Source organism: Acomys minous, assembly GCF_964271855.1.
Source record: "Acomys minous genome assembly, chromosome: 9".
Lineage (NCBI taxonomy): Eukaryota > Metazoa > Chordata > Mammalia > Rodentia > Muridae > Acomys > Acomys minous.
In genome coordinates, this window is record NC_140490.1 from 106,294,154 (window position 1) to 106,304,926 (window position 10,773).

Below are 10,773 nucleotides of genomic sequence, written 5' to 3' on the forward strand. Positions count from 1 at the left end.
TTTTTTCACACACTGGAAATAAGAAAGAAATGCATGCAAAGTCAAAGAGCTTTTAAGTATTTATGCAAAATTCTGCATTATATAAGGTTGTTTCCTACAGTGATTGTGATTTGATGGTGTAGACCAGTTTCTAAAAAGCCTGTAAGATGTGCATTTCTAGTGGGTCTCACCGTCACCTATTGTGTAGACCACTCGTGGAGTGGTTCTTATCAGCCTTTGTGTTGGATTGTCCTCTGACCCAATTAAAATGTGGGCTGTAGCTCTACAACTTTCAATTGCCAGAAACAAGAGCAATGCTGGGTCTTCTTTCCAGATACCCATCTCTTAGCCATTTCTACAGTCTGCCAGGGGTCATGGAAAGAGATTCTGAAATGGACTGGACTCTGGTCTCCTCAATTCAACTTGCCCTTGTTCAGATTACCTCACGACTACCCAATGACAGGTCTGTGTGCTGGCTCTGCCTCCCGACTTCCCTGTCATTTGCACTAAACTTTCTGCTTTGTTCATTCTCTCCAGTTTTCACGCTGGAAACAGAAAATGCCTTTTCCTTTAAATGTACAATCAATAGTCCCAGTTACTTTCCCTCTGATTCTTTTACTAGTTTTGAAAGGGAAATGAAAAGGGGTTATGCTCTCAAAAGTATTTTCCTCTATTCTAAGGTTTATATTATGTATTTTAAGCTGTGTTCTCTGGGATTTTTTTTTGTGTGTGTGTGCTTAAAGTTTTAAGATTCCGAACTTGGGCTAGGTTAACAAGCACTTATTCCTGTAGAGAATAGCATCTCTGTTCAGTTGAATGCTGTAGCTCTCAGTGAAGTTCTTTCCTGGAGCTTCCTAGTAATCGTCTTAAAGGATCAGAAGTGAAGACCTTAATTCATCACTGGCTCTCCAGTGCTCCTATGTGAAAGGAGTGAAGAGACAGCATCAGGTATTCATTATGGCATTTGAAAAGGAGGGCAGAATGGGTAGGCCTTTGCCCGTGCTGGGGAAAAAGGGTTAGCAAAAAGATTTGAAAAAAATAAAATCTTTCTCCTTTTGCACTTGACTCTCAAAGTAGCCTACTTACAAATAAGTTGACCACTTTTTCTAATGAAGACAAAGGCCTGTGAATTTGATCAAAATAATACAATTTACAGCTAGCAAAGAAAAGGAAAATAAAATAAAACCAAGAAGGTGCTTCTTTAACAAACAGAATTTGTCACAGAGGTACACCATAGTAAAAGAGTTTGTAGTACGGGCATTTTTTAAAATGAGTTGCCAATGGTTTTTCTTGCTTTAAATATTTAATATTCTTTGTTTAATTCTACAGCTAGCATGTTCGGTAGTAAGTGATAATTTGACAGGGACATCTCATCAATTGTCACTGTGCTGTTCTATGTTTTAAATTCTGGTAGAAACTGGGCTTCTAACATCTGTAATTTGTCATGTTCAATATTGTGGTGGAACTGTTTGCAAAGTATTAGGGTAATCTCAGAAGAGGGAATGGAAAGAATATGGAAGTCAAAGAAACAGGAAGCATGTAGTGAGATTTTTGTCTCCTAGAAATGTCAGAGAGGCTACACCCATAAAGACTCACCAACATGGCTGCCTAAACAAGAACAAGGGAAATGCTAAACTGTAAGGGAAAAACTCTAAGGGCTTCAAGCATGTGTGTAATAATAGTTAAAGAAGCCAAGAATTTAAAGGAAGTCTTAAGGTCATAGAATTAGAGAGGGAAGGAATGGCGTAAATTGTGTAAATACGTTACAAGTGTGTAATATTCATATATTATAAATGATATAAATGCATGTAAAAATTCTCAAAATAAAAAAAACTTACTTTTAGAAAAATCATGAACAATAATTTGTTAAACTAAATACTTTCAAAAGATGAAAATAAAGATCTATGAGTAAAAAAGAAATAAAACTAATCATAAATGTGAATTCTAATATAAAAGACCTAAGAACCTTGTTTTGTTTTGGTTTTTGGTTTTTCAAGACAGGGTTTCTCTGTGCAGCCTTGGCTGTCCTGCACTTCCATTGTAGACAAGGTTGGCCTCAAACTCACAGGGATCCACCTGCCTCTGCCTCCCAAGTGCTGGGATTAAAGGCCTGTGCCACCATGCCCAGCTAGAACCTTAATTTAATAAGCAATTTTCTTGTGTGTATAGAAGCAAGAACTAGATGAAATTAACAGGTTTATTGGGAACATCTAATTTCAAGATTCATGTATTGTGATTGGAGAAAAAAAGTTTGTTACACCAGCCCTAAATAATTACTATCTATGTGGTTGGTTATCGTGTGTTAGACATCATCTTAGCTTACATAATACTTGTAATAAATCTATGTAGTAGTGGGTAATACCATTAGTCCTGAAGTCCAACCTAAGCACTAAGCCTACAGAGAACTAAATAGCTAAGGACACATCGTTAGTGACACAGAAGATAGGAATCCAAATTTGGATGCAAAGTCAACACTTGTTTAAGCTGAGTTCTTCCTTGACTTCTGACATGAAAATGTTAGCTTAGGTCTCTGCCACAAGCGAGCTGAAAAAATTATCTCCAGCACTCTGCTATGTGCAATTGCCATGGATACTTTTCTCGTCAGAAGATGAGACTCAGCAGATTTCCTCTGACACTGGAATCTTATACCTCTAAATTTTGTTTTGCTTCTAAATTAATATGGTGCAAAACTGAGCCCACTATAAAGGAAAAAGTTACCTTCAATCTATTCTTACAGCTTACCAATAGTTCAGAAGACACCAGAGGGAAGCTCAGGTAATGTGCTCAATCTAACAGGATTTTGCCTTTAATTTTAACTTTCTTTACTTAGTTCTCTCTCCAACTCCTTATGACCCACATAGTCATGCCCTTTTTGCTTAAAAAAAAAAAAAACTTGTGCTTTCTCAAGAGGAACTCTGATTATAAAAATTATCTCCACTGAGCCTTGTAGATAGCATAAAGAAACATTGTGGGAGTTATTAATGTACACTGAGCAAATTGCCCTACCAGAAAGATCTGTCTCAAAAGTGTATAGATATTACTAAGAGAAGGTAATAAATAAATGAAAGAAAAATATTCTAGCATAAGCAGGATTTTATAAAAAAAGAAACTGCAATAGACTTAACTCAGATGGAAAACTGGGTCATCTGGTAAACACTTTCATGTAAGATGGTGTTTTGATTGAGACTCAAGGAAAAGGAACTGATCGCATCAGGCAGAGCAACTACATAAAAGCTCTAAAATTCTCTGAATTTTTAAAAATTCTCTGAATTTTTAATGTCTTGGAGGAGCAGGGACCAGTGTGGCACTATTACAGGACCACGGAAAGAAGGTCTACCCCCACGGTCACACACGTGACTGCAGAGTCGGCTGAAGCACAGTGTGTAAGCCAGTCACAAGTTTGGTTTGCACTCAGAACTGCATCAGCGATGGATCACAGAACCGCTGTGTGTGACACAGAAAAGGGATCCGAATGCAATTGTAGGAGTTGGTGAAGCAGTTTGTTTAACTGTTCTTCCCCTGGCTCTGGTCCTGGGATCATCAGGCAGGCATTTGAAAGAAAAACATGGGCACAAAATATGGATGAAAAGAAGAAAAGCTGGAACATGTAAGGATGAGCTAGAAACCACAGGGCAAGCTGAGCAATGCCACCACAAAAGTGTAAGGGGAAGACAATGAATTGTTTAGAGCACTGGGATCACATAATCTGACTTTTTTCAGAGGCATTACCATGACTATTGTGATTGAAACAAAGTGAGCTGGGGGACTCAACTCAAAAACAGATGCAAGCAAAGCCAGTTAGGAATCTAGCAGAGCCAGCAGTATTCTGGTAAAGACTCAACAACTTACTAAAGAAAGGAAGAAAAAGATTTGTGCGTTTCCTAGTTTCGACAATATGAAACTTCTCCCCATGATTTCCATAAGTTCAGTGACCAAATATTTAGCGAACACTTTACAAAATTTCAGAAATTTAACCATCAGTATGTTCAAACTGATACCAGTCAGCTATAGTACATGAGTTTGTCCAGGTGGAAAAGGCAAGGAGAAAGGGATGGAAGAAAAAAAAAATCAACATCAAAATTACTTGAAAGTAGAAAAATAATAATTTTTAAAAACCTTCTTGTTGATTAGATTGAGGGAATAACTAGGGGAAAAGTAAAGGATAACACTTCTATATATACATGGGCAGGTATTTATGTCATTGACAAGAAAGAGCTAAAATTATATCTTAGATAGAATAACTTATAATACAAAAATAAAACAAGTTAATCAGTAAGTATTAGAATTTGAGAGAAAGTGAAGACTGGTACAAAATTTGCTATTTATTATCTTGTAATTAATATTTATAGTCATTGTACAATCATTCACTTGTGTCCATGAGGGTCCCATGAGGTCCTAGGACCTCTTGCTGGAATCAGAATCCTTGAGTGATTGAGAGTACCTTACATAAAAGAGCTTGGGATTTTTCCATACACATTACCATGTGCTTTACATCAACTCAGAGCACCTATATTGCCAAATAAAATATGCTTGTCTACAAAGGAACTGCTCTTGTATTATTTAATAAATAGTGACACAAATGTCTGCACAATTTCAATGTACATAAATTTTTTAAACATTTTTTTACCATTTGCTAGTTATATCCAAATGTGTAAGACCTACAGATATTAAATATCTATTGCCTATCCTTTGTGCATTGTCAACTTCCTTCAATCCTTCAATTAAGGTTGAGTAAACAACAAGAGTAATTCCTTGTTAGGCCTGATGGCCAAGGCTATGACTGCCTCTAATTCATACTCTTCTATCAGTTTGTAGTCAAACTGCTGTCCGAGTCCATGGTTGTATTTGAAACCTCATCTAGACAAGACTGCATCATCAAAATCAAGCCAGTAGTTTTTGGTAAGATTAGGTTACTCCTAGGTTATTGGACTGAAGGTACCTTCATCTCCATGGTAATCAATGTTTTAAAAGTCACTTAGCTTCCTTCAGAATGAGAAACTATGAATAATAATACACCCAATATAGATGTCAGCTGTCCTATAATATATCTTAGGCATGTCATCCCTGACCTCTGTACATAGAGACTGAAGAAACCACATGACTCAGAAATCTCACGTGAGTCACTTCAGCACTCTGTAAATCACAAAGAGAGAAGAGGTAGAAAACGGGCCGAGAAGAAACAAGTAAAATGTAAAAGAAGAAAATGGGGTCTCCATGAAAACCAGTAGGAACCGAATATTTTAAAGAGCTGGCATTTATCAGCTGTGGAAATGACAGCAAAATGTCAAGTGCAAGAAGGACAGGCATGATGCAGCAACATGGCAGATACAAGCAAACTCGGAAGCTAATTCAGTTGATTTATGAGGGGAAGACACCCTATCAAGATGAGAACAGAATGTAAAGAATAAAGCATATATTGTGTTTCAAGAAGGTTTTCTTTATCAGCAGCCAGCCATGTATAATGTTATCACAATTAAGGATTCAGCACTTGGAACTCAGAAGTTCAAATTAAACATACGCTAGTGGAGGGTAGGGGAAGTGACTCGTCGGGTAGAATGCTGTCTCACAAGCCTCAGGACATACAGCATCCAAGTAAAAGGTTGGGGGCTGGTGGAGTAGTGCATGTCTATAATACTAACCTTGTGGGAGCAGAGACATGCCAATCCCCAGAGTGTCCTGGTTAGCCAATCTGGGCAATTGAAAGGCTCTGGGATCCCAGAGAAACCTTTTTGACAAAAACAAAAACAAAAACAAACAAACAAAATGAGGCAGGGGATAAAACAGCAAGACACTCTATGTCAACCTCTGGCTTCCATAGACACCTACCCACACTACCCACACACCACACATTCCCACACACACTCTACACACCACACCACACACACACACACACACACACACACACACACACACACACACACACACACACAGATTTAAACATACACTGTTCTAATGACATTTTGATGCCATTTCAATTCAATCCTGACCTAATAACAGGTAATGGACCATCTACTGTTTGTGATGTTTCAGGCCTTTCAGGATGCACCTTCATTTATTTGAGCCAGTTGGAAATCCATCTCTGGAACTTAAGCGTGTGTCTCAGCTGCCGTATGCTCAACATTGGTTCCTTTCTGTGTCCCTCAGCAAGATGATGTACTTTGCTTCTGTCTTTACTGGGAGGGGTTTCCCCCCCAGCATTCTTGCAAACAGAACCTTCTTGTACAATTGCAATAAAACTAAATGCTATGATTTGAATAAGCTTTGACTCAGAGACTCTCACACTAGAAAAGGAGATGAGATGAAACATGCCTTATTATATTGAGACATTGTGCATTGATTAGACTGTGGAGTGTAAGGAAATAAAGTGAATAGAGTGATGGACACAACTGAGGTTTGTGTTGCTGGTTATCTGCTGCTACTTCAAACACTCTAAAATCTACGCATTGTTCCAGAGAGCAGTTATCAGTCCACGTTCAACCACAGGGTTTGGAATAGCAACTGCAGCTTTTCCCATAAGAGAATAATATCTTACTAGACTTTGCACCCATGTAGTACCATTTTCTCAAAGAACACCGGAGCTCACAACAAAGCAAATAATGCCAACTTATCCTCACCAACAGCAACACCCCTACCATAGAATGGGAGGTTTCATAGGAAAAACATAGTAAATCATGAAACTATTGCTAGTGATACAGGAAAACATTGATATAAGAATAAACGGCTTTCTTTGTGAAATGTTAGCATCATTATTTTTTATTGTATTTGCTACCTTACCTGCCTTAAGACAATTACTTTGAACAATTGTTAAAGTAGAATTTGTTTACTCTTGCATTTCTGGTAACTATTAAAAATGTATGTCTGAAAGAAGAGGGAAATGCATTCATATAGGATCTGGGTACCTACTGTCCTCTATCAGCTTTGCTAAACTGAACTATGTTGTTCCACATACAGAAAAGCTCCTAGGCAGCTCCTAGAAAAGACATGGCATTGTTTGTTTCAATGACTTCTTGTTGAGGGTCACCCTTACCATTCCAAGCAGAATGCTGCACATTTGCAAATTCAACACAAGGATCATTAATATATTATCTTCTAGCAAATATTTCCACTCCCCTTATAGCATTCTTATTTTCCCTTGAAAATCTTCAAGCACAAATACTACACTAATTTCCAAGCTTTGTGATTAATACAGGTGGCTTTGATGAAATATTTTTCAATACATTGAGCAAAAAAAGTATAAGTGTTGGAAACCAGTCAGTTGCCTTCTTCTGGTATCTTGTCACTAGAAACTTTTTAGGAATGTTTGCTATCATACTTTACTTAAACATGGCACCAATTCTGTTTTATAACCTTATAAAGACAACAACTTAAGGTTAAAGTTTCAATGAGATTCCAATTTCATGTAGTTAGGAAAAAAAGAGCTAAAAGTTCTGTGCAGATCTTGGGGTTGTTCTTTGTCTTTTTCTCCCACTGATATTAACAATATATGCTTCCATTCTTAGAAAACTATCTTTCCTTTCTTCTCTCTCTCTCTCTCTCTCTCTCTCTCTCTCTCTCTCTCTCTCTCTCTCTTTCTCTCTCTCTCTTACTCTCTCCCTCTCTATGTTTCTCTCTCTGCCTCCCTGTGTCTTTTTACCCCGTCCTCTCTATATATATTCCCTCCCTCCCACTCTATAATATATGGTATGTGTATATTATACATAGAAATACTTGATATAACAATTTAATAAGTAGCATTTGCTACATTATATGTCTTACAAACTCAGGACAAGCATGGGTATAGCAATCCAGCACTGTCTTAGTTTAATTTTTATTGCTGTGATAGATACCATGATCACAAACAAGATGGGGAGAAAGGCTTATTTCAGCTTAGTTTATAGTTCTAATGAAAGAAAGTCAGCGAAGGAACCCAAACAAGGCAGGATCTGAAGCAGAGACCATTGCAGAGTGCAACTTAACTTTCTCCTCAACATTTCTCAGGCAGCCTTTTTATACCACCCAGTACTGCCAGCCCAGCGAGCCCACCTCCCACAATGAAGAAAAAAACCCAAAATAGAGACTCACCCAACCTGGGTGGTCGATGAAGCAATAAGAACAAAGCACCTAGTTAGGGTGATGATCGCAATAACAAACTATCCAATAACCTGGAATTAGAGACTGGCTTCAAATAATTGACTAAAGAATTATGAAGTCTTGACCATGTCCCCTGGAGGGGGAGACCTGGTGGCACTCAGAGGAAGGACAGCAGGTTACCAAGAAGAGACTTGATACCCTATGAGCATATACAGGGGGAGGCAATCCCCCTCAGGAACAGTCATAGGGGAGGGGAATAAGGGGAAAATGGGAGGGAGGGAAGAATGGGAGGATACAAGGGATGGGATAACCATTGAGATGTAACAAGAATAAATTAATTAAAAAAAGGAAAAAAAACTAAAAAAAAAAGAAAAGAAAAGAATTATGAAGTCCTCACTTTCCAATAATTATAAAGTTAGGCTATTATAGAATGTACTAAGAATGAAAACAGCATGCTAAACTTACAATAGTTACAAGACAAACGTCATAAACTTAGAGATGGAAATAACCAGCCTAATGTATTCATTAGCTCTGCTAGACAGGTAGTCAAAGTAGGCAACTCAAAGCTGGCAGTGGAACAACATATTGTTTTAGTGTAATCTTGTTATTTGTTGTTGTTGTTGTTGTTTAGCTCTGCAAATCTGGTATTTCATTTAGGAAAATTCAAACACTAGAAGTAAAAAAACATTTTGAAGCAAAAAACAGCTATGAAACTCAGGTAGTAGGTACAGACCTCAGGCGAAGCAGTTTTGCTTAGCAATCAAATGCAACATCCCAAGACGAGAGATTTTTTTTTCCCTTTTATAATGTGACTAAGAAGTCACAATATTAACTATATTAAGAAGAAAGGATATCTGATCCGTGTCCCTGTCAGTGAAAAGGGTGTAGAAGAGACCTTTGGGAAAGAGCGTGTGACAAAACCATACATTTGAATTTATTTTGAGAAATGTAATGTTCTGCTGCCTTTACTCTGTGGCCAATAATCTGTTTCGTATTCACGTGTAAAATTCTCAAATTTAATCCAATTGAATTATCTGCCTCGAGCTAAGCACCTTTTTATTGAAATCAAGTCCAGGTGCAGCTAGGGCTCTTTGAGTAGCCGGGTTGCCGTGCATTTCCTCAGGACTATGTCAGTACTCGGTTTGAAAATTTGTGAACAAAACTTTCCCTGCACACAAGCATACGATGGTGGAATGATCATAGGACTCCTGCTGAAAACACTACCAACAGAATGGGGTGAGCAAACACATAGGAAGCAATACTGTACAGCAGTGGTAAAACCAGCATGTTTCTTAAGAAAAACTAAGTCCTAACTGCCTGGGTGTGTTGTCAACTTTGTCGTTGTCGTCACTTTTGTCATCATAGTCAAAGTCACTGTTGTTAGTGTTAGTGTTGGCTCTGCCCTCTAAGCTCCTGGCTCTTCCCTCTGAGGCCTGGTATTTTTCTTAAAGGAAAAAACATTCTTTTTGTTTGTTTGTTTGAAACAGGGTTTCTCTGTGTAGCCTTCACTATCCTGGACTTGCTTTGTAGACCAGGGTGACCTTGAACTCACAGTGATCCGCCTGCCTCTCCCTCCTGACTGCTGGGATTAAAGGCGTGGGCCACCACTGCCCAGCAACATTCTTTTTATTAGTTTCTGTGTGTATGCATGCCATAAAGAGTGTGTGAAGGTGAGGCAAAACTTTGGAGAGGCAGTTCTCTCCTTCCACCTTCCCTAGGATCCTGGGATTGAACTCAGGAGGCCAGGGTACATGGCAAGCATCTTTTACTCCTCGAGGCATCTTGCCAGCCATGGGCTTTTTCTTCTTGGTCTTCCAAAAGGCTGCCTATTGAAACAGCCTCTGTGGACTAGCTCCTCACAGCCTGCTATAGCAGCAGGACTGCTACAGAGCAATGAAGGAGAAATTGCATTGCCATTAACATACAGCCTTGAAGCGTCACTCTATCACTTTATTGTAGTGAGTGGTAAGCATTCCTGGTTTAAGAAGGAACCTTACATGCATTACTTCTCAGTGGGAGAAGTAGTAGAACAAAATTCTAAGAAAGTCATAGGATATAGAAGGTATTTTTTTCCATTTTGGAAAAGTAGGCCCCACCTTGGGAAGGTTGATTTTTAGAATGCAAAGTTTCTACTACTTCCCTATTCTCTTAATCTGATTTAGGTAACACAAATAAAGTTAAATTTAAAGTCACATGTGCTTAAGGCATAGTGGTCAGTGATGTCTGTGATATGGAGAAAACTTTATTACACTTAATCTTTACATCCATGAAATAGTCAAAACTAACTACACTAAAGAGGAGAAAAGTGTCAAATATGTGTATCTTAAAAATTATTATTTCATCTTCTTTTAGGAATTATGACTATATTTTAGTTTATTGTCATTTTTTTCTCCATACAGTCATTCAGGGACCCTATGTCTGTAGGAACATCTCCACATTATCTTACATTATTCTTTAGGTCAGTGAGATGTTCCAAAGAGCATAAAATCAAGTTCATCCAAGGCTGCAGTAAGCTGGATCTAAACTTGGTCTGTCCATACTTAGTTTGCAAAAACTCTGTAATAGAGAACAGATGATGGAAATAGTAGCCCATTCCTAGGATAACCAAGCTTTTTATTTTTGATAAAAATGTAGCACCACCAGAATCTCAGGGCCAATGGACAGGACATTCTCCACAGTTGAGTTGAGAGTGGGGTATGACTTTCACATGTACTCTGGTGCCCC